The sequence below is a fragment of the Euleptes europaea genome, chromosome 8 (assembly GCF_029931775.1).
Source record: "Euleptes europaea isolate rEulEur1 chromosome 8, rEulEur1.hap1, whole genome shotgun sequence".
NCBI classification, from domain to species: domain Eukaryota; kingdom Metazoa; phylum Chordata; class Lepidosauria; order Squamata; family Sphaerodactylidae; genus Euleptes; species Euleptes europaea.
In genome coordinates, this window is record NC_079319.1 from 91,298,258 (window position 1) to 91,323,476 (window position 25,219).

The 25,219-nt window shown below is 45.0% G+C and overlaps 1 pseudogene; it reads right to left on the reverse strand.

Moving 5' to 3' along the window:
* Positions 1–17,900: 17,900 nt before the first annotated feature.
* Positions 17,901–18,776, reverse strand: LOC130481958 (40S ribosomal protein S10-like; annotated as a pseudogene).
* Positions 18,777–25,219: the final 6,443 nt, after the last annotated feature.

The window sequence follows — 25,219 nt, forward strand, 5'->3', positions numbered from 1 at the left end:
ATGGTACAGGAACATCAAAGACCTCAGGAAGCTCGTTATTGCTATCTGCACACCAAGGCCACAGCTGGTGGGAGGGAGTCGGAGAGAGCAAGGGAGGTGGACGGTGGGAAGAGACATTCCAACCTGGGGCCTGCCAGACGCAGCGCCTGAACCAAGGAAAGGCAAAAGGCCTGGACTGCTTTTACGAGCCCGGGGGGGGGGGAACACACAAAGCAAAAGCTTACAGACCCTTACATTCTGCCCCCCTTAAGGCCCCCCTCCCCCGAGTCCGGGTGGACGAGGCTTGTCAGGATAGGCAGAGTGAAACTCTCGAACCAGGCGGGGAGCCGCCACATGGGGAGCGGCCACCCATTCGTCATGGGCGGGCCCCAGGTGCTTCCAGCGGATCAGATAGAACAATTTTCCCTTTGTCAGCTTAGAGTCCAATACTTTAAAAACTTCAAGATGCGATCCCCCCCCCACAACCGTAGGAATCTCGGACTTAGGGAGGGGGTGGAAGTGAGGGGCAGCGACGTACGGTTTAAGTAGGCTGATGTGGAACACCGGATGCACCCCTCGAAGAGACTTGGGGAGTTCCAACTCCACCGTGACGTTGTTGATCACTCGGGTGATGGGGAAAGGACCTACATATTTGTCACTAAGCTTTTTGCAAGTAGGGCTGTCAATTCGGTTCGGTCCGAACTGAAAATCAACCGAATTTCCCCTGATTCGGTGATTTTCAGTTCGGACGGATCCGAACTCAAATCTGGCGGGCAACTGGAGGGGCCGAACTCAGCGAGTTCGGGAGTTCGCGAATAAATTCGGCCAATTCGGCCCCCCCTTCAGGGCAGCCCGCTGAAAGGCGCGGGCTGCCCTTTAAACTGATCTGCGCCTCCCAGCTGGGAAGCTCAGATCAGTTTAAAGGGCAGCCCGCCTCCCTTCAGCGGGCTCCGCTGAAGGGGGGCGGGCTGCCCTTTAAACTCATCTGCGCCTCCCGCCCGGGAGGCACAGATGAGTTTAAATGACAGCCCGCCCCCCTGCAGGGAAGCCGCTGAAGGGGGGCGGGCTGTCATTTAAACTCATCTGTGCCTCCCGCCCGGGAGGCACAGATGAGTTTAAATGACAGCCTGCCCCCCTGCAGGGAAGCCCGCTGAAGGGAGGCGGGCTGTCATTTAAACTCATCTGTGCCTCCCGGCCGGGAGGCACAGATGAGGTTAAATGACAGCCCGTCCCCCTTCAGGGAAGTCCGCTGAAGGGGGGCGGGCTGTCATTTAAACTCATCTGTGCCTCCCGCCCGGGAGGCACAGATGAGTTTAAATGACAGCCCGCCCCCCTGCAGGGAAGCCCGCTGAAGGGGGGCGGGCTGTCCTTTAAACTCATCTGCGCCTGGCGCAGATGAGTTTAAAGGGCAGCCGCGCCTCTCCAGCGGGCTCCGCTGGAGAGGCACGGCTGTCATTTAAAGTCATCTGCGCCTCCTGCCCGGGAGGCGCAGATGAGTTTAAAGGGCAGCCGCGCCTCTCCAGCGGGCTCCGCTGGAGAGGCACGGCTGTCATTTAAAGTCATCTGCGCCTCCCGCCCGGGAGGCGCAGATGAGTTTAAAGGGCAGCCGCGCCTCTCCAGCGGGCTCCGCTGGAGAGGCGCGGCTGTCATTTAAACTCATCTGAGCCTCCCGCCCGGGAGGCTCAGATGAGTTTAAATGACAGCCCGCGCCTCTCCAGCGGAGCCCGCTGAAGGGGGGCGGGCTGCCCTTTAAACTGATCTGCGCCTCCCAGCTGGGAGGCTCAGATCAGTTTAAAGGGCCCCCGCGCGCCTTCAGGGAATCCCTGAAGGCGCGCTTCGGCCGAATTTTTCCCCGAACTCCGGATCCCCCCGAATTACCGGGGATCCGAAGCGGGGGAGTTCGGACTTCGGACCGTACCGACCCCACAAGGGTCAAATTCAGCCGAATCCGAACTGTACCGAATTTTTTTTTTGACAGCCCTATTTGCAAGGCCGAAGTGAATGTAGGTTCTTTGTGGAAAGGTAAACCTGCCCTCCCACCTTGAGTTCCCACCCCGGAGACCGATGTTTATCGGCCTGGTCTTTGTACTTGCGCTTGGCCCTTTCCAGGCTTTTCTGCAGCCATGGCCAAGTGGTCTGCACCACCTGTACCCAATCTTGGACCTCCTGCACCCCTTCAAGTTCAGGAGTGATGGTAGGAGAACCAAAGGGCCCAAAGTCTTTTCCATAAACCACATGAAACAGACTGAAACCTGTGGAGGAATGGGGGGCATTATTATAGGCATATTCAGCAAAAGGCAGTAGGTCTACCCAGTCGTCCTGGTGGTAATTGACATAACACCTTAGATAGCATTCTACCACAGCATTGACACGTTCGGTCTGACCATCGGTCTGGGGGTGGTAGGCTGAAGAGAGTCCTTGTTCCTCCACCCCCATGACTTTTAGGAAGGCCCTCCAGAATTTGGCAACGAATTGGGCCCCTCTGTCGGAGAGGACCTTCCTCGGGATCGAATGATACTTCACCACGTGATTAATAAACAGTTTAGCCAACTTTTGGGCCGATGGTACATCGCACAAGGAACAAAGTGAACCTGTTTAGAGAATAAGTCTGTTATCACCCACAGTACAGTTTTTCCCCGACTTGGGGGCAAATCAGTGATAAAATCCATGGCGATTACTTCCCAGGGCATGGTCGGAGTCTCCAGAGGCTTTAATAGTCCAGGGGGCTTTCCCATTCGTTTTTTGGCAGTGGCGCAAATGGGACAGCTGCGCATGTATAACTCCACATCGGCTCTCATACCTGGCCACCAAAATTGACGCCGCAATAAATGCAAAGTCTTCACAAACCCAAAATGCCCCGCATGTTTGGCTCCGTGGACCATTCCCAGCACCTCTTTTCGGAGTACTTCGGGGACATAAAGCCTACCCCCCTGCAACCAAAAGGAGCCCTGTCGGTCGAGATTTGCGGGGAGAACCTGCTGATCCGCCTCCCTCAAAGAAGCGTCCCGGAGCCGCTGTTGAAAAGCCTCCGGGACTCCCTTGAGGGGAGGAAAATCCTGGCGGTGGGACTGGGACCGGGTGGTTACTGCAAGTCCCGAGACTTCCCCTCTCTGTTCAGGGGTAAACAAGGAATCTACCGGCCGGTCAAAGTCATTGTGGTATTGGGGGAGCCTAGAAAGAGCATCCGCTAACGCATTGTCCTTCCCTGGCACATGTTTCAGGACAAAGCGGAATTTGGCAAAAAACTGTGCCCAACGAATCTGTTTCGCGGTGAGCTTTCTAGCCCCTTTTAAGGCCTCTAGATTCTTGTGATCACTGCAAACTTCAAAAGGGATCTCTGCCCCCTCCAGAAAATGCCTCCAAATGGTGAGGGCATGTTTAACAGCTGCGGCTTCCTTCTCCCAAATGGCCCAGTTGATTTCGGATTGGGAGAACTTTTTAGAAAAATAGGCACAAGGTTTCAGCTGACCTTTCTCGTCCCGTTGCAAGAGGGGGCCCCCCATGGCAACGTCAGAGGCATCGACCTGGACCACAAAAGGTTTTTCACAATCAGGGTGCGCTAGAACGGGTTCGGACGAGAAAAGCCGCTTGAGCGTATCGAAAGCCTGCTGGCAGTCCGAAGTCCATTGCAACCTAGCAGAGGGCAAGGCGGCTCCCACCCATTTCCCTTTTGTACGCAGGAGCGAAGTGAGAGGGAGCGCTACCTGGTCAAAGTTAGGGATGAAGTTCCGGTAAAAGTTAGCAAAGCCCAAAACCTGCTGCAAATGTCTGCGCGTGGTGGGGGGGTCCCACTCCATTACCGCCCGAACCTTCTCGGGATTCATCTCTAAGTCTTGGTGGGCAATCACATACCCCAGAAAAGTGATGGAGGGTTGATGGAAATCACATTTAGAAACCTTAGCAAACAGTTTGTGCTCGCGCAGCCGCTGCAGCACCTCACGCACCAGTTGTACGTGCTCCTTCATGGTCTTCGTATAAATGAGGATATCATCCAAGAAAACCACCACCCCGCGGAACAATAAATCACGAAGTACTTCATTAATCAATTGCATGAATACACTCGGAGCCCCCGAAAGTCCGAACGGCATCACTAAATACTCAAACATTCCAAAACAACTTGAGAAGGCAGTCTTGGGTTCGCCCCCTTCTCGTATGCGGATACGGTGGTAAGCCTCCACCAAATCCAATTTGGTGAAGATTCGGCCCTCCTTCAATTGTGCGAGAAGGTCTGGAATGAGAGGGAGGTGGTATGCATTAGACTGAGTGACAGCATTCAGTCTACGGAAATCAATACACAGTCTTAAGTCTCCCGTCTTTTTCTTGACAAAGAAGGCGGGGGCCGAGTATGGTGCCTTTGATGGGCAGATAAAGCCCCGCGCTAGATTGGTGTCCAAATATTCTCGCAACACCGCCTTTTCATTAGGACTCATGGGGTAGACCTTCCCTTTGGATAATTTGCCATCCCCTACTATTTCAATAGCACAGTCCATCTCCCGGTGGGGGGGCAATTCGTCGCATTCCCGCACGTCAAACACATCGGCAAACTGGGAATACTCGCTGGGGAGCTGGGGCAGGGAAGCTTTGATAGAAGGGGCCCCCACGAGGGCGGCTGCGGGAGTTTTAAGCACTCGGTCTTTATCATGGAATTCACACAGGTTGCGGGGAAAGGTGAGCGTCCGCTCAATCCAGTCTATGGAAGGATTGTGCCCCAGCAACCAGTTCATCCCTAAAACAACGGGCGCGGCAATGGGAGCAATGGTAAAATAAAGCCGTTCCCAATGCTCCCCTACGGCCATGACGACCGCGGCGGTGCGGTGAGTAACAGGCCCCTTTTTAAAGTCACTGCCATCCATCTGGGAAAAGCGGATGGGTTCAGGTAGTCGCTTTCGCTTAACTCGCAATTGTCGGGCAGCCTCTTCGCTTATCAGGGTGCGGGCACAACCCGAGTCAACTAGGGCCGTAAATTCTAACATGGGCCCCCCTTTTGGCAACGAGAGATTGACCTTTAAATACACATTGTCTTCCTGAGCGCTTACCATCAGTGGAGCTCCTTGCACAACGTTCGGAGCGGTCTGCTGAGGAGCCCCCTTTACAGCAGACCGACGGCGTTTTTTGCCGGCATGTCCCAGTCCTCCTCCTCGCTGGAGGAAGCAGACACGGCATTTGTAATCCGTGACTCCGATGAGTCAAAGGTTTCATTTGTAATCCGTGGCCCCGATGGGCCAGAAGTGCCCGAGGCTTCAACCTCGGTGCGTGCGTGCATTGCCGAGGGTGCGCCCCGTCGGCTCGGTGCGCCGCTCCGGCGGCGAGGTTGCCCCTCGGAAGGGGGCTTCTCAGGTTCGGTCGTTGCCGGACGAGATGGTCCCGGATGTCCGGGTCGGGAAGGGCATTGAGAGGCAAAGTGTCCTCTTCCCCCGCAAACGAGACAGGCCCTGCTCTCAAAGCGTTTGCGGCGTTCGGTCACGGATGGTCCTCCCCCCGAGGGGGGACGAGAGTCCTTCGGACCACCAGGCCTGTCTCCACGGGTCTTGGTCTCCCGTCCGGTGCGTTGCCGGACAGGAGCAGCAGCTGCTTTCGGTTCTCGATGTCAGCGGCGTGACGAACCCACCCTTCAACATCGGGAGGGTTACCTTGCATGAAAGCCCAGTGTTGCAATTCCGGGTTCAAACCTTTGCGGAAATACTGCACCCTGGTAGCTTCACTCCAGTCCAAAATTTTACTCGAGAGCGACTGAAACTCGCATGCATACTGCGTGACCGACTTAGACCCTTGACGCAGTTGCAGCAAGGCAGTTTTTGCTCGCTCACCCAAATGCGGGTCCTCGAAACGATGTCGAAGGGCGATCATGAAGTCATCAAGACTTCGCAAGACCGGGGAGCGGAACTCATACTGCAGTATCATCCAGGCGGCCGCCTCACCCTGTAGAAGAGACGCCACGTATTGGACCCGGGATTCTTCCGAGGTAAAGGTCCGGGTCTGTTCCCGCATAAAAATGTCCACTTGTACCATAAAAAACGTCAGCTGGTCACTCGACCCGTCATACGTGATCTTCAGGTCTCGGCGGGCTGGTGGAGCGGGACGGATGGGAGGTGCGGGAGCCACAGGTGGGCCTGGTTGCTGCCCTCCGTCCGCCGGAGCCACGGGTGGCGTCGGTACCTTCAGGTCGTCCATGGCTTGAGCCATGTCCAAAATCACCGCGTTCATGGCATCCATCCGGTCCAGTAATTTCTGGCGCTCCTCCTGCCAGCGCTGCCGCTCCTCATCCATCTGGTGAAGCAGCAGGGCTTCCTTTCGGGCGGGATCGTCCTCGAACCCCAACCCGTGAACTGCAGTCCGTCGTGACCGCGCGTCGCTCTGCGGGAGCGACCAACCCCGGGGAGACTCCAGCCAGGTATTCAAGCGGGTAGACTTGGGCTTTGTACCCAGACCCGATCCCGAGTCAGCTCCACTGGGCATCTTCCCAGTCGACTTCCCTTCCGAAGGGGCCGGATCGGGCTGCTTGGGTACGGTGCTGTCCTTCTTGTCGTTGTCATCCCCGTTGCCTGCCATAGCTGTCCAAGAACGGTACAGGAGCAGGACAACGAGGCAGAAGACTTGCAACTTAATGTGAGGGTTCCCAACCTCCCTGTGCAAACTCCATAAAATCACTTGCTCAGGCGGTCATGCAGAAACAAGGAACTTTATTGGAAGCTTCAGGTTAGTATAGGCCTTACAATGGTAAAGTTGCAAGTGTTAGCAATTTCACAAAGACAGAATTATAACCCCTACAGGGAAGCAGATGTCAAATGTATGTTATGGGAATCTACGAGATAATTGTGCATGGTACAGGAACATCAAAGACCTCAGGAAGCTCGTTATTGCTATCTGCACACCAAGGCCACAGCTGGTGGGAGGGAGTCGGAGAGAGCAAGGGAGGTGGACGGTGGGAAGAGACATTCCAACCTGGGGCCTGCCAGACGCAGCGCCTGAACCAAGGAAAGGCAAAAGGCCTGGACTGCTTTTACGAGCCCAGGGGGGGGGGAACACACAAAGCAAAAGCTTACAGACCCTTACACCCATCCTCCTCATGTCCAACCCCCAAAATCTCCAGCTATTTCCCAACCCAGAGCTGGCAACCCAAACATTGGTGGGTGGGAGAGGGGACAAACACAGGCTCAGACTTACCTGTGAGCCTAGTTTGCTGGGCTGCGGTGGGGAGGGTTGGGAGCTAGCACAAGGTTCAGAGGCTTGCCTGGTGAAGCATGAGTCATGGGGAGTATGAGAGGCTCAGCGGGGCAGCTAGCACACTGTCACAAAATGGCAGCTGGTGGGGAAGCTGGGGAAGGAGCCATGGTATTTCTAACTTCAAATGAACTTTCCCCCACCTTGCTGCACACCTTCCCAGCCTGCCCTATATTTCAGTGGGCCCATCAGGCCCAGGCTCAATAGGGGCTGACCCGGCCAGCAGTCTACAAACCTGAGCTTTTGCACTTGGCTCCACCGGCCAAGTATTTAAGAAGCCCTCTTCCTGTGCCCAGCTTAGGGTGCCAACCAGCAGGTAATAGCTGGAGGTCTCATGTCTTCATTCTGGCTATAGGTATAAATTTATTATTTGACTTTTTTTCTAGGTATTCATCAATGTTTCCCTTAAAGATAGTAATGATTTCTTTAAAAGATACTCTATTAGCTCCTGTTGTAATACGGTTTACTCCTAGGCTCAGATCTGAAGGCTTGAAACTCTGCCCAGGCTTTCTGCCAAGACCCCACAAAGAGTTGAAAAGAGAGACAGAATTATTTTGGGGGTTGGAGGGGAAGGAAACAGACATTTCTGCCATTGTGAAAGATGCTTGAAGCTTGATAATAAAGACAGCTGGGTTATCTCTTGTCCTTTCTTCAGAAATGAAGTGTTTGACAGATTTTGTTGATTCCTTCTCTAAATCTTTTGCTGTCATGTTCAATTTTTCTGTAACCTTTGCTAGCAGTTCAATCACTCTTTTATGGAGACTTCTCAGTTCCTGACTGTACTCATGTGAACAAAAGTTAGACCTCCCCCCAAAAAAACCCTTCAAATCCAGTCATAGAAATTTTCAGGTTACCCTAATGCAAAATGTTACATGTTCAGTTCATGGGCCAACTTCCAACTTTATCACCCTATGTAATCATATATCTATTACTGGTTGTATTATGTGTGTGTGAAGTGCCATCAAATCACAGCCAACTTACAGCAACCTCAGCTTTCAAGGCAAGTGGGAAGCAGAGGTGGTTTGCCGTTGCCTTCCTCTACAGAGTCTTACTTGGAAGGTCTCCCTTCCAATTACTGACCCTGCTTAGCTTCCCAGATCTGATGAGATTGGACTATGCATGATGCCTTCCCTCCTGATTATGTTGTAGGAATCCTAATTTTTTTATTAATGCCAGTATTCTTTCAGCTTCAGTTCCAACTCTATTCCAAAACTCCTTTTTACTATAAGGATAACAAGCAGGGTGCCCATGAGAACTCATGGGGGGGGGGGAGAGATTTCCTCATGTTATCTCTGTTTTCCTTCCTACCTTGCTCTTTGTAGCCCTTAAGCTTGTCCCCCTATCTGAAATTAAAAGGTTCCATATCTTCTCATACCACAGCCCAATGGAAGGTATCTTAGCATTTTCTGAGGCAATCAGAAATGTTGCTGCCAGTAGTAGTATTGAAATCAGTTTCCTTTTTAGGATAGAAGGTTTTTGTGTATCAATTTTTTTCCTGATAAGACAGTTAATGGGTCAAAAGGGAGTTTGTATTGTGTAATATGCTATGATATGCTATGATATGATATGATATAATATAATAAATTTATTGCAGGCATAGACCAGAAAATATCATATTGTATTTCTATGCTACATTTCCAAAAACCTAAAACCTTGCATTTCAAGAATTGCTAACAAAACAGATAAAATACAGCCAAAATTAATTAAGCCAAAAAAAAAAAAGTATAAAACTTGGAGCAGCATTTCTATACAAATTACAATTCTTTATCCTTTCCAGCAACCCTTTTCTTGCTCCGGGCTTTTACCTATTGTGTGATTAATTCTACCTCTCTCAAGATCTTGTCCCAAAATAAACTGACTTTTGGGTATGTCCGCCAGCAGTGCAAAAAAATAGCTGGGTTGCCACAGCCTTTCCAGCATAGACCTGAGTGCCCCAGTATGATATAATGAAGATGAGAGGGCGTAACTATCCATCATTTTTAAATTCTTTACTTCCCACTCCTGCTTCTCTCCCTCCAAGATTCTAAAAGAGGTCTCCCAAAGTTGGTTCAGGACTTCCATTCAACCCATCACATATAGGTTTACCAGGTCACTTGGATTGGCAGCAATCTATCAGCTGGCTCAGGAGCAGGGATCATGTGCACGGCTGCGGGCAGCGCAATTACATCACTTCTGGTTTACAATCAGAAGTGCCGTATCATGATGGGCTGCTTTACCGCTCAAACCCCCCAAACATTAGTGTTTTGGGGGTTTGAGTGGTAAAGCGGCTCGTTGCAATGTGGTGCTTCCGGGTGTAAACTGGAAGTGACGTAATCACATTGCCTGGGGCTGCGTGTGCACGATCCCTGCCCCAGCTCCACTCCAAAAACCTCCCGCCGGAGGACAGGGGGACCTGGTAACCCTAATCATATATCAGATTCTTTCTAACCAATAGATGCTTGTACTATAATTTCATCTAGCAGAAATTAGTACCTCCTAACAGCAAAAAGCCCATAGGGAAAGCCTGTAACATCTCTAAAACTTTGTGATGTAGGCATTTCATCACAGGAATCAATCTCGACTTGCTTTTGAAGGAGCAGGGTGGCATTCTTACTTGGCAAGAAGTGGTGCTTGCTACTAATAGCCCATTCCTGAGCTCTAGGCTGGAAAGAGCTCAGGAGGAGTGCAAGTGCCTGCACCAGCACCCGGGCCACTTGTGCCACTGTAAGAGGCAGGGATGCTGGAGTTGGGTCGCTCACGTCGGCCTCCCTGCACTGCCACAGCAGTGTGGCCCAGGGATGCTGGCTTGGCCTCCTGCCAGCATCCCACTGGCACAAAGCTTTATGCCGGCGTCCTGGGGGGCATTCCGGGGGCATGCCGGGGGGTGGATCTCCCAGTAGGCTCCCTTTTGTGGATCTCCCTTTTGCCCCAGGTACGCCATCCACAACAACAGTGTTGCTGCACCTGGCACAGCCTAGCTGTTTTCAATGAGGCCAAATGCCCCATTTTCACTCATACAAACACACACACACACAATTAAAATGCTTTTAAAAGCCTTTTGGTGGCCAAGGAATGGTTTGGAGGTGCCGTGATGGCGCCTCGGCCATGCTGTCCCCGGCCACCGAAGACTCAGGAATGGGCTGTAACTAGAAAAGCAAGGGTGTCAGGCTAAGTTTAGGGAATGTTCTGTGACTTGGCATTCTCACATATTCAGAGGTTATTTTGGGAAGGTAATCTGCATAATTAGTCTTACTCTCTTTCCAAAGAAGCTTTTGTTGGGGGCATGTTAACCACAGCATGAGTGCTTACAGTGAACAAAAATTTTAGAGCCAGATAAAGGTTCCTTTTCATCAGGAAAAAAGTATAACCCCTAGACCCATACTTACATGAACAGTAGAATTCATTTGTATTTAGCGAATAAAGTCATAGTGGGAAATCTATTAAATTGTGTTTAATCATTCACGTTTTTGATTTAACATCTGTCTAAAACCTAACATCAAAATTGAATAATTTATCATGTAATTGCATAAAAGCCCAAGTAATGTATGACATTAATTAAAAATTCATACAAAATTCATAAGAAGAAAGTTTTAGCAGCTACTGTTTGATTACCCATGCAGTGGGGCGGTTAAAGTTACTTTCGAAAGAGTAACTGAGGGAATGCAACAGAACTCATTGGTGATCCATGGTCACATATTAAGTTTCACCCAGTAGCCTCATTAGTAAGACTCTGCTGGCTGTGTTCTGTAACTTTTTAGAGGTTAGCGCCATAGATTGCTGCAGACAGAATCTAGCTGCCTTCTCGCTACATCCATCCATCTATACCATCCTTACATATAACCATTTAGGACCAATTTACATGTCCAAGATTGCAGGTTGAGAATGCTGTTTGAGTGGGATTCAGCCCATATGTTTGCATTTTGACAAAACTAGACTACCATCTTGCAACTCAACGCACACTGGAAAACCTCCAATCAAACTTAACCATTTTTGGTGCAGAGCTACACATTACAACGAACATGAGGTTGCCTTTCAAACCGGCAGCTCTGTGTCAAATTTCTACAATTATGCACCTCATGTAAATACAAGGTTGCCTTTGAAAATGGCAGCTCCTTGCCAAAATTCCACATCTATGCACCTCATACAATTTACCCCATGTCCATACATAGAGTTGGCAGCTCCGGGTTGGGAAACAGCTAAAGATTTTGGGGGTGGAGCATGAGGAGGGTGGGTTTGGAGAGGGGAGGGACTTCAATGCCATAGGGTCCAATTGTCAAAGCAGCCATTTTCTTCAGGGTAACTTATCTCTGTCGCCTGTAGATCAGTTACAATAGCAGGAGATCTCCAGCCACTAGCTGGAGGTTACTATATAGAGAAACAGCACGTGGCTCAATGTATTCACAATTGAAGTAAGAGCATGTTACATCACACACAAGAATATTTCAAAATCAATATAATCACAACAAAATTCAAAACTGAAATAAAACATGTTACATCACACACAAGAAATACCACCAAACTGAAATATAGCCTTGCAGGGCTGTTCAATGCAGCCAGTCAGCTTAACCAAAAATAAAGCCTTTCAGGCTGTAACTGAGCGTAAATGCAAAGAGCCAAAAGGCTATAAATTACAATCACGAAGAGTAGCAAGGAGTAGCAAGAATGACAACAATACGGGTCCGTCACAAGGACGAGTTTCGAAGTCTTCTTCAACTTGCCGACCCTGAGGAATTTAAAGGGACCATTGAAATTGACATGCATGAAATTCCTTATTATATGGTATCAAAAAATGGCCAAAAAAGCCCAAGCTTATATGTTGTAGAGCTTACCAATTAATTCATGGAGCAAGGTGGTCATGAATGCAAAAATTCACATTTTAATATGCATCCTGCAACATAATAAAACAAGTTATGCATCTAATACCAATTATGTTAAACAAAAGGAGGAACTATCCCAGAAGTTGTAAATCTTACCCCTGTTGTAACACTAGGTGTTATAGATTTAAAATGAAGTTGATCTTGGTGGAGAAAAACACCACCTATGCTCGGCTTGCATTCCTTCGCAATAGTCAGAAGGAGGCAGTTCCATGGTAAAATACCCACAGCTGTGAATTACGACAGATGCTAAGAAAGATGTTAAAGGAATATGATCCTTACAAGAAGCAAGACAAATCAAACTCAGTGTTCAGACCACTAGGGATCATGGTTTTGAAAAGAAAAATAAAGCGTCTTTCTTGGCAGTTTAAAATCTTCTTCACATCCTGGGTCTGAAATGGACGAGGCTGATATTGCCAAATGACGAAAAATTTCAAATTTTGGTCACTATGTCCATGGTTTACGAAATGGCTGACGATTGGGGCTTCCATTGTTTTCATTCTTATTCTCGTTTGGTGTGCCAATGCAAAGTCTGATTTGGCGTGTTGTACAGCCCACGTACATTTTTGGCACTGGGCAGGAACAAAGGAGGGCGTAGACCACGCCAGTGGAAGCACAATTGGAGAACTGCTTGAGGGTGTATGTAAACTTGCCATCCATGGCTGTTACTTGTTTGACTGGCATACTGAAAGGACAAGCTGCAAAGCCATGGCATTTAAAATGTCCCACAGCCGAAATGCGATAAATCAGTTTTAACAAGCTGATCTCTCAGTGTGGAGAGACTTGGAAGAGAACTTGACACATCAGTTGGTACACATGAAATAAAAACATAATAAGGCCATGCTGGATCAGACCAAGGTCCATAAAGTCCAGCAATCTGTTCACACAGTGGCCCACCAGGGGCCTCTAGAAAGCCCACAAACAGAAGGGGAAAATCAACATTGGGGTACTGTTTTCAGCAGCGGCCCTGCATTTCATGTAAGACATAGTTCCAACTCTGGTGGCTTGTCTGAGGCCACCTACTGAGGGCATGGCCAAGGTAAAATTTGAACAAGGTATTTTCCTACATATAATGAGAGACAGTGTTGGGTGGTCCCATCGTGCAGCCAGATGTAAACATGTGGAATCCAAAAATGATGTTGGTACTCCAGTGCCAGAAACAAGGAGAGAAGATGATCCTTGTTGGGATCATAAAGGACAGCTGGGTAAAATATTAGATGGGGAAACAGAGGGGACAGAAGGCAACTTGCAGGAAATCAGCAAAGACAGCCACTTCACAGGTCAGGCACATATCACCAAAAACTTTGAAAGAGTAGCCCTCAAGCTATCCCTTTAAAGTACTGGAATGTAATGTATAACCTTTTATCAATTTGGGTGAGTGATGAATTGAGGAAAGGATGCTCTTCAGCTAGAAAGCTTCCAGCAGACATGAGCCCTCCAATGATGTGCCCAGCCTACTGAGGCCTGCTTAAATCCTCTCATACACATTCAGTCAGTCATTTCTTTCTTGCAAAGTAGGCAAGTTCCAAGCAGATGTTTGAAACAGTCCACTTTTCAATGCATTCACAGTGAAAAACAAATTAAAAGAGAGAGAGAGAAACCGAATGACATTTATAAGTACAAGGTAACGAGATCAGAGACGCTCTGGAAAAAAACAAACGAACAAACAAACCACACATCTAAATTTGGACAAGGAACAACACAAGGCTATATAAAAAGGAACAACAAACAATTAGGTAATACCAGGGCAAGTACAGAACAAGAACAGAACTGTCATGACTGGATTCTAACATTTCCAAACAGCACGTCACCCACAGTCAAAGCAGGTCTTGAAAATGCCTTCGTGAATTCCTCTGCACAAGATGGTCTCAGCAATTTTTACAGGCTTCTAGGATCATCTCTGGCCCCCATGCAACTAACAGGCATCTGTAGCTGTCAGGTCAAACTACATGGATCCTACTGAATATGGCAAAATCCTAGAAGGGTAGTTTGTTAGTCAGTTGCTATAAGGCCCGCTGAAGGGTCCTGAAGCCTAGTTTTTATCGAGGCTTGAACTTTTATGGGATAGAGACCTCTTCATCTGTTGTGTGGGTAACATTTTTCTCTTTCTTCTTCTCACTCTTGCTGATACTCTCTACATGAACCAGAAAACTTCACTACTTATCAAGATTATTTTAGCTGTCCTCCATGTCCCCTACATTTCTGCCCAAGGAGAAATTCTGGAATGCAGTTGGGTGACTGAAATGAGCTTGGGGAGGGAGGGGAAATCCAGCCAGCCTTTGAAATCCCTCTCAACTAATTCTCCTCCTTTCTACAGTTCTTGTCCCACATGCTTTATGTCCATGCAGGTCCCATGAGCCCTAGCATAGCCATTTGGGATCCCCTCCTCCAGCATGGTGTAGCCAGCATGGTATAGTGGTAAAGAGCAGTGGTTTGGAGTGGTGGACTCTGAATCGCGTTTGATTCCCCACTCCTCCACATGAGCGGTGGATGCTAATCTGGTGAACTGGGTTGCTTCCCCCACTGCTACACATGAAGCTAGCTGGGTGACCTTGGGCTAGTTACAGTTCTCTCTGAACTCTCTCAGCCCCACCTACCTCACAAGGTGTCTGTTTAGGAGAGAGGAAGGGAAGGAGATTGTTTTTTAAAAAAATATATATTATTTTTTCAGTTATATCATCATATATGACAATATCCAGTACTATAAGATTAATAACAATAATAATAAAAAACATATATTAACACAATTCAACAATAATATGACTTTCCCCTCACCCTCTTCCATCTTAAAATAAATTGTGTAGTCTTTTGTTAAAGGAACTAATCCCAGTAATATTTTAATAAACACATTCTTATCCTATCTAAAGGTATTAAATCAGTACTGATCAAAAATTTAAAGGTAAAAATAAGGGATTAGATTGAACAGTATTCTATAAATGGTCCCCTTAAGAATTAAATTTTTCCAAAATAAAAACGAAGGAGCCATTAAGTGATATTTATATATACTCAAAAAAAATATTGAGTTCTCTTACAACTCCCTCCTTTTCTATCAAAAAATAAATGTTTATAAATCTTTCATATATCCCTAACATTCATTTCAAACGTATTATAATTCTAGTAATCCAATATCATATATAGTTTCAAAAATGTTATAGTTCTGATAAATCAATATCATATATGATTCTATTTCCATTTAAGCCAGTCCTTTTAACCAGTTCCTTTTAATCATATCACCAAGAAAGACCATGAAGACCACATTTATCCCTTTGCCTGGAATTTCTAGCATTTCCTTCCCTTCCCCATCAACAGTAAGCGTCGTAGAACGTCCTTGGAGGTTGTTGATGAAGCCTCTTCAACAAATCGATGGTCTTGATTGTAAATCCATGTTGCATTCTGTTTCATCCCAAATTCAAGGGAAAAGATTCTGGCAGCTCCGGTTTTTCTACTCGTTAAATCCTCCAAGAAAATATTGAACAGTTCATCGATCAGGTTGAAAAAATCAAAAGCAAATTGAGACACATTCAATTCCATTGTTATCAGCCAAATTTGCTTTTTGAGATTTTCCACTTCCTCTGGTGAATTCTTCTGTACTTGGGCACTCTTGACAAGGAAAGGTTCTTCTTTAAGGTCTTCAAGGTTTTTCTCATTCATTTTTAGGGTAGTTGATTGGATAGAAGCATTGAAGATATTCATCATAATGGTCATTTGATCCATCTGCTTTGACATCTGTTTTGACAGCTGTTCATACTGTTTTATGGTTATTTCATTTTGCTTAGTAAACATGTCTTGAATTCTTTTCTCCATATTTACTTCTTGCAAGGGTTCTTAGGATTTAGGTGTTGCAGGTATTACTGTATACACTGATGGTTGATGTTTTATTTCAGCAATTTTGGCAAGTCTTAAAAGTTGATTTTCCAGAATATGGGTAGGTTAATAGTTTGTGTTAAGCCCAATTGCTAAAAAATTCCACACGAAATCCTCAAAAGAGAGCTAAAAAGTGAGTTTTAACATTTGAAGTACCATCAAGTTTGTTTTTGGACACTCTAGGTCGATATGCAAACAGGAAGTAGGAAGTCGGCAGAAAACTGTGCAGCCACGTACCCTCCGTCGTCCCCTTTCTGTAGTTTTTTCAATGGCAAACCTTTTAGTTGATGCACCAGGGGGATTCACTTCCGGTCTTATAGGCTTCTATGCTTCCCATCTCCCTGTTGTCGGCAGGCGCTTTGCAATAGAGTAGTATTGCTTCCTAGAGGTCTTCCAGCACTTCAAAATAGATTTTGGGGACGTGGCAGGAGGACTTTCCCGGCCAGGAAAAGGTAGTGTGACCAAGGGGAGGGAGGGTTTTATTTCTCCCTTCCCCTCAAACGTCACAAACTCTGATAGTTACTTGCCACGTCTATCAAACAGTTCAATTGTTTAGTCTACCCCCAGATCAACTTGATAGAGTCCTTGCCACTTTATCTGATATCTTATCTTAGTAGAAAAGTTTTTAAACGACGGGGGGGGGGGGGGAGAATGCGGAGTTCCCAGTTAATTCTGCCAATCAATTCAGCCTTCTATTCCCGTAAGATCAAAATAATTCTTGTTACTCACTTAGATTTCGGAGGGTGAGGTTTTTCTTCATTAAAGTAGTTCTTAAGATGGTTATAGGTAATGGAGGTCCAAGCCTAATGCCAAAGAAAACGCTTGTGGCGATGCTATCTCCTCTCGATGCCAGTGGGGACAAACATCCACACCTCTAGGGGGCTTTAAAAAGCTCCCTCAGAGAGTATGGGAGTCACACCGCTTTCTTCGGGCTGCAGAGGAATTCCTGCGTCCCGGTCCACTATTTAGAACCGGGTTGGTGTGCAAAAAACACACCAATTCAAAGCGTTTCTTGGATTCCCTTGGGAGCTCTCCCAAGGGACGTGTGCTGGGATCAGCTCATTACCGGAAGTTCTGGAAGGGAAGGAGATTGTAAGCTGGTTTGAATCTCCTTTAAAAGGTAGAGATAATTGGGGTATAAAAAACCAACTCCTTCCTTCCTTCCTTCCTTCCTTCCTTCCTTCCTTCCTTCCTTCCCACCATCTATAGATCTCTCAGTGCAAAACCACAATGCATAGAAGCCTGTCCCATGCACAGCCACTGATTTCAAACACTTTGTTTTGTGCCTCCTGTCTACCTATGAGAGAGTTTCATGAAAGAGAGTTCATGTTCTGTAAGCCCTTGGCCCAATCAGAGACAGTCAGGTCCAAAGAAGTTGGTTTTTACTGGTCAAATAGGTTAACAGAGCATAAAGAAAAGGTGACAGCAATGGAGCTTGCTGGCTTGCACTTGGTAATATAAAAGCATGAAAAAAAGCAAGAGATTACAAAACACAAACAGTGCTGTGGTTCTCACAGCTTCAAAAGAGTTTAGGTATGCATAACAGTCCTTGAGAGCAGGTCAGTGGGAAAACGAAACCAACTGAGACACAGGCCTGACACGTTCTCAGATTCATAAAGAGCCAGTGTGGTGTAATGGTTAAGAGTCGTGGACTCTAATCTGGAGAACCAGGTTTGATTCCCCACTCCTCCACATGAGTGGTGAACTCTAATTTAGTGAACCAGGTTTGTTTCCCCACTCCTACACATGCAGCCAGCTGGGTGACCTTAGGCTAGTCACACTCCCTCAGCCTCATCTATCTCACAGGGTGTCTGTTGTGGGGAAGGGAAGGTAATTGTAAACTGGTTTGATTCTTTCTAAAGTGGTAGAGAAAGTCGGCATATAAAAACTGACTCTTTTTCTTATTCTTCTTCCCTTTCTCAGCACTGGAAATGCTGGCTGGATCCAACTCATAACCTTCTACCCAGCTTCAGCTTCTTCTTTTTTCAAATTGACACCTATTTATTATTCACAAGACACACCAACAGCAGCAGATTTCTACTGAGGCAGCTAACCACAGCCACAGCCAAATCCACCTCTAAACTGAAATTCAGTAGTTGCCCCAGCACCAGCTTAAGCTTTCTTGTCAGCACCAGGAGGAGCAGCACTGCGTCTGTATGCATCCTGGTCAGCTTTACCATGGGTAAGGCAAGCAAGACGTACACCCTCCAATCCTTTGGGCCGTGGTCTGCCTGTTTCAGGATGGCTGTGACATAAGATGGCAGGCACAATTTCAGGTGGCAGATGGAGATAATCCTGCAGGTAGTAGATGCCTTTGTAGGTCAGATACTAGTAGAAATGTCTCCATGCAAACTGTGTGAGCCAGCATGGTGTAGTGGTTAAGAATTGTGGTTTGGAGTGATGAACTCTGATCTGGAGAACCGGGTTTGATTCCCCACTCCTCCACATGAGTGGCGGAGGCTAATCTGGTGAACTGAATTATTTCCCCACTCTTCCACATGAAGCCAGCTGGGTGACCTTGGGTTAGTCACACTCTCTCAGCCCCACCTACCTCACAGGGTGTCTGTTGTGGGGTGGGGAGGGTAAGGTGATTGTAAGCTGGTTTGATTCTTCCTTAAGCGGTAAAGTCAGCATACAAGATCCAACTCTTCTTCTCCTCCTCCTCCTTCTTCTCCTCCTCCTCCTCCTTGACATAGCCACAAAATTTCAGGGACTGTATTGCTTTCATGATGTGAAGGTGGGGCACATCTCTTTGATCTCTGGGTGCTTTGGCATGTGGACATCTTTCTTGGCTATCATCACTCCCTCCATAAAAAGGAGCTTGTAAATGGCAATGCAGTTCTCCTTAGGCATCGGCATTGTGGTGGTAGCAGCGGGCTCAAACACCGGAAAGCCCAGCTTCAGTATCTCTGGTCTTACTGGGAACCAGGACTATACATGCAGTAGAATGTTGTGGTAGAAAAAGCTCTATTTCTTCAAGTGCCAACAGGAAGAAGTTACATATTTCATACTCCCTCAATGGAAAAACTCCCTTGAAATAAATAAATAAATAGACAGAAAGACATATAAATAAATGGACATGTCAGGGAGGGTTCAATCCTAACCCTTAGCATTCTGTGCTGGTTTTCTTTTGACAGGACATTGTTGATGGAGGGGATCTCTGAAATATGCTGTTTCGCACCTACTTGTTTTCTCCTAATGGGCTAGACGTAATAGGAGTTGGAGGTTAAGTCCTTTCCTTTTTCAAGCTCCCTTGACCTAAAGGTCTTGAGGCGTAAATGGGGAGCCTTTATTTCTTTGAGGAAAATATGGTGAAAAGATACTTGGCCACTGACAGTGTTGTTCTTGGATCTCTATTCACCATCAAAAAGAGGACTATTTTATCTTTTGTTAAGGTGACAGGTAATTTGATTAAAATAGGGGTAATCCATTGATCATGATAAGAATTGTATTGGGGACATTCCAGCATCATATGAAGTAGTTGTCAAATCTCTTCAGATCACATGGACAAAGTCTATTTGAATAAGGTAAGTTATCGTTTCTTCCATTTAACACCACCGAAGGAGTGGCATTCAAACAAGCGAACATAAAACTCTTCGGTAACAGGGGACTGTTAGGTTGGTAAAATAAGCTGGGGTTCACAGAGAGGGAAGGATACCCAAAAATTGGGTAGAGCATACTCTCAGAGCACACATTATAGAGCTAGAATAATCTAATTTTTAAAATATAATCCTTGATGGTTAATATGGATAATATAGATTATCTTAATGACATTACTAGCCTATTGATATTTTTTTACTTTTCAAATTCAAGGTCATTTGCAGCTTTTATGCCTACTTTTAAATTAACATTAAAGGCAAATAATCTAATTTTAAATTCACAACTAGTCCACAATAGTAGAGATTGTCCAATGCAGGTTTTTAAAACAGTAACATTGAAGAACATGAATCACACATTAACAAAGGCCCGCTCCTCTAATGTGAGTCATTCAAATGCATACTGTTGGGGCCTTGCTCCAGGCAGGAAATAGCTGCAATTAAACCTTATAAAAATTGAGCATCTAACCCAACTCCTCACCTGTTCTAATATTGTGTCATGGGCATCTAGGACTAAGCAGATTTCCCTTGTCCTGTTCAGAGTTGTCTCTCTGTTATATTCAACTCCTCAGTGATTCTGGTTGGACTTGTAGCATTTCTAGAAATCTGGAATTGGAGCATGCATAGTTTGTCTCCCCCCACATGTACATTAATGCTGGGATATTTTTATGTAGTTATACATATAATTGTATCACGTTTCCTTTCATTGTGGCATTTTACTTCAGTGTACAGGTACTTCTGAAAAAACACCCAAAAAGATACTTGATAAAAATTAGGGTTCTCAACTGCGGGTTGGGAAATTACTGGAGGAACCTTAGCAAGGCATAATGCCATAGAGTCTACCCTTCAAAGAAGCCATTTTCTTCAGGGGAACTAATCCCTATAATCTGGAGATCAGTTGCAATTCTAAGGAGGAGGAGAAGGAGGAGGAGGGAAGATTCTTAATGTATTGGTTCCACTTTGAAAACAGACCTCCAAAATGCAAGGTGGAATTCAGATAAGAATTTGAAAAGCAGCCCTACATCTTTCTTTAAATTCAAAAGTGCTGCTAACCCAGAACACCAACCTAAGTACAACACACCATAGATGTGGGAAGGTGCAAATGTTTGCATATTTTAAATGGAATTAAATTGTAAACTGAACAGAGTCACATTCATATAGCATAGACCTATGCACAGCCCTTAGTCAGAAATAGATTGGAGACAATTTCTTTAGAGACAGCTTCAGGTTCAATCCTGTTCCAATGCTTAATAAATATATAATGGCAATTAATAACAATTATGCCTATACATGAAAGGAAAGAGGAGTCTAATTATCCAATTACCTGATTTTCACAGAGATTCGGGTAATTAGACCACTCTGTTCTTAAAGTTGGCACCTGTAATTAATTATCTGTGTAAAACTGTTAATGATTTAATGCAATTTATGTACAATTGCATTTATTTATTTATTCTTAATGCATCAATAATCTCAATGAAGCTCTACTGTGTTTTATAGCCACATTATCTGAATTTATGTTCTGCTCCTGTCACAAACCTCTCCTTCTGGAATGCTCCATTGTTTAAGATGCAACACATCTGGCACTGCAATTGTTCGTTAACATTATGTTGATTGTTCAGCACTGGTTGTATTTGCTGGGTGCATATTAATTACTGAACACTCTTTGGGGGAATGAGAGATTTTAGCAAAACACTGACATGGAACCCTAGATATGTAATGTTCAGTGAAACATTTAGTTTGAATCAAACTTTGATTAAGCTCTCCTCTTGGTGCCTGATAACCGTACCAGTTGCTTATCAGCTAGAAACATGAAAACTGCCCTGAGAAACTTTGTCAGTTTTACTAAAGTTCTCCTAAATTCATTTGCAGTGCATAGACGTGTTATGCAGCAGCATCTCCCCCACCTGTGGTCAAGTAAAATAACTCACAGTGCAATGGTACACATTCACCTAGAAGTAAAACTGACTTTAGTCAACGGGGCTTGCTCCCAGAGAAATATGCATAGCACTGCAGCTTCATTGGAACATAAGTGTACCAACCAAAACAGATGTCCAGTGATCATGTCAGTGCGGCCACGCATGTGTGATGCCTGCCCCAGCTTCACCCCAAAATCCTCCCGTCGGAGGAGAGGGGGGACCTGGCAACCCTAACTATGGCTCTATACTGGTCATGCTTAATGTTGTTTAATTGCCACAATAGGGTCCTCTACAGCCAATTGCACGGCATTCTGTATGGCTTCCGTATCCAGCTTCATTATTGCTCCCTCTTCCAATTTGTTAAAGTCACACAAGTTATTGTGATAACTCTAGTCCCTCCTCTTCAAAGTGCTATAATGCCTTTAGTTATGAGTTCATCCCACATTGATTGCTCAGCCAGAATATTATAGGCCTTTATTTTCACTTTAGGACTGGTAAATTACACTAATTGCTCTTTCTCTGCTGCTAGCTTTGTCTGAAATAATTAGGAAGCCAACGTTTTGCTCGACTTGAGGGTATATAGACTTTTTTTGCCTGATGACTCTGCAGTCTAATTTTCTGCCATGAGAATATTGGCAAGCATTTGTTCTATAAGCACCCTTTTATCTCTGCATTATAGTTGTGCTGAAAACCCTCATGGGCCCTGAGTTACTGCTGAACTGATACATTCTGTGATGGCTTGGGCCAATTAAATCTGATTAAATTAAAAGCTTTTTTTTCTAATCTGGCAACAATAGAAAATCATCTATAAAATAAACATTCTCTTTGTTTCACATGAAAGGAGTTCTAATTTTTAAAGAAGACTTCTCATAATAAAGGCAACAGGGACCTGATGTGTTAAAAAAACTCTTCAATATATTGGAAATATAGCATGAACTAGAAGGCTATGAATAATTTGGTTATTTATGCCACAAAATAAAAAAGTAAAGAAATTTAAAAAATCATACACAATCACTATAATATTAATTCAAAATCCAAACACTGAAATAACATTAGAATGAAAAACAGACTGCTTCAAATTGCAAATACTGGCTAAATGTTAGACCCTGAGAAAATGCGTCAAATTGCAACCCTCTAGTCTAAATCCTCATTTAAACTCAAAGGTGTTAAAGGTCTTAATTTTTTTTAACCAAAACTTCCTTTGATGAAGCTGGATCCCAGATATACCCATTTTCTCAACAACCCAGAATTGTAGATGATTCTCTGTGTCCTTTAAGATAGAAAAGTATTTAACAAGCAGATCCTGAAATGTTCTAGTCCTAAAATGGTCTTTGAGTTCACAGTTCCTGATCTTTTATAGCTCTGGTCAGGGGGGGACCGGGTGGCAAAAATAGCCCTGGAAAAAGGGCTACTCTCAGTCCTGCCACCCACCTAGGGTTGCCAGCTCTAGGTTGGGAAATATCTGGAAATTTTGAGGGTGGAGCCTGAGGAGGGCGGGGTTTAGAGAGGGAAGGGAGTTCAATGCCATAGAGTCCAAGTGCCAAAGCAGCTGTTTTCTCCAGGGCAATTGATTTCTATCACCAGGAGATCAGTTGTACAGTGAGGGAAAAAAGTATTTGATCCCCTGCTGAATTTGCCCGTTTGCCCTCTGACGAAGAAATGACCAGTCCATAATTTTAATGGTAGGTTTATTGTAGCTGTGAGAGACAGAATAACAACAGGAAAACCCCCAGAAACCCAGAAGACAAAAGTCAGAGATTGATGTGCATTATAATGAGGGAAATAAGTATTTGATCCCCTATCAACCAGCCGGATTAGGGTTAGGGTTAGGGTTAGGGTTAGGGTTCTGCTGTCGACAGAAGCAATCAATCCATCAGATTCCAAACTAGCCACCATGACCAAGACCAAAGAGCTGTCCAAGGATGTCAGGGACAAGATTGTAGACCTGTACATGGCTGGACTTGGCTACAAGACTATTGCCAAGCAGCTTGGTGAGAAGGTGACAACCCTAACCCTAACCCTAACTGTCAGCCTCCCTTGGTCTGGGCCTCCATGCAAGATCTCAACTCGTGGAGTTGCAATGATCATGAGAACGGTGATGAAGCAGCCTAGAACTACACGGGGGGAACTTGTCAATGATCTCAGGGCAATTTACATTATCGAAAGCTTTCTCTGCATCTAAAAAAATCACAGCCATTGGAGTTGGAGTGAACTCTGACATTTTGGCTAATCATTCTTCCAGGTAAAAAAAACCAGTTTGATCTTCATGTATATACTCATTTAGTACCTTTTTTAACCTTATGGCTCAAATATCAACAAATAATTTATAATCATTGTTTAATAATGAAATAGGCCTATAGTTCTTAACTTCCAATAAATCTGTGTCCAGTTTTGGTATTAATACTATGTTTGCTTGTTTTTAGGTTTGTGGAATAGAACCATTTTGTAAACATAAATTCATTACTTTCAATAAGTGTGGAGATATTTGTTCTTCAAATGTTTTATAATAAAATGTCGTAAATCCATCTGACCCTGGTGATTTATTTAGTTTACTTTTACCAATTGCTATTTTTAATTCCTCGGGGGTTATAATAGAATCTAAAAAATACTTCTGTTCTTGTGATATACATTTCCAGTTGAATTGTTTCAGATACGCATCTATTTCTTTGTCTGAGGTTGGTTGCTCCCGATATAATTTTTTTAATAATTTACAAATGTCTCCATTATTTTCTGTTTGTCTGTTGTTATTTTACCTTCCTTCCTTATTTTAACTATTGGTGTCTTTTTTCCCCTTTGTTTTATTTGCCAGGCTAGCAACTTGCCAGGTTTATTAGCATGTTCGAAAAATCTTTGCCTATTAAACATAATTTTATTTTATTTTTCTGCTGTTATTAATAATTCATATTGTTGTAGTTGTTCAAGTTGTTAGCCCTCTCTTGCTTATCTAATTTATCTTGAGATCTTTTCATTTGTATTTCTTCTACCTTAATTTTCTCTAATATTATTTTCTTTTGTTTTTCCTTCATCTTAAACCACCTCATATTTTGTTGAATCAAAAAACCTCTAATTACTGCTTTACCAGCATCCCACACCATCCCCTCTGAAACCCCCTTATCAGCATTTTCAATAAAATAATTTTGAATATTTAATTGTTATACATTTTTTCTATTTTTTAATAAGTAATCATTTACTGACCATACTCTATAATTCTTATCTTTTGTCCTAATATTTATCATAATGGCATTATGATCAGATAATACCCTAGGCAAAATCTCCGGACTATCTGCAATATTCATTAAAGTTTTAGAAAGCCATATCATATCTATTCTTGAATGGGTAAGGTGTCTGTGTGAAAAATATGTGTAACCCCTCTTACTTCCATTTTGTCAGCCCTTGGCCCACAGAACCAGAAATCACCACAAAGTCATATAGAGTCCAAACAGATGGCTTTTACTGATCAAATAGGCATACAGTGCAAACGAATAAAATGACAGCTATGAGAGGCTCACTAGCTGGGAGATATTATAAGGCAGGAAAGGCGGGAGATTACACGCATGAATACAGTTTCCCAGGAGCTGAGTTCCCAGGCCTAGGTATGCGACCTTGGGGGGCAGACAATACAGCACAGAGACAGAGGCAATAACGAAACCGAGATAGCAGCCTGACATTCTGCTCCCCTCAAGGCCCCCTCCCAGTTCGCAAGGGGGCTGGCCTGTCCGGGTAAGCAATGTGAAAGGCGTCGACGAGGTCGGGGGCGGAGACATCCCGTGCGCGCACCCATTCGTCATAG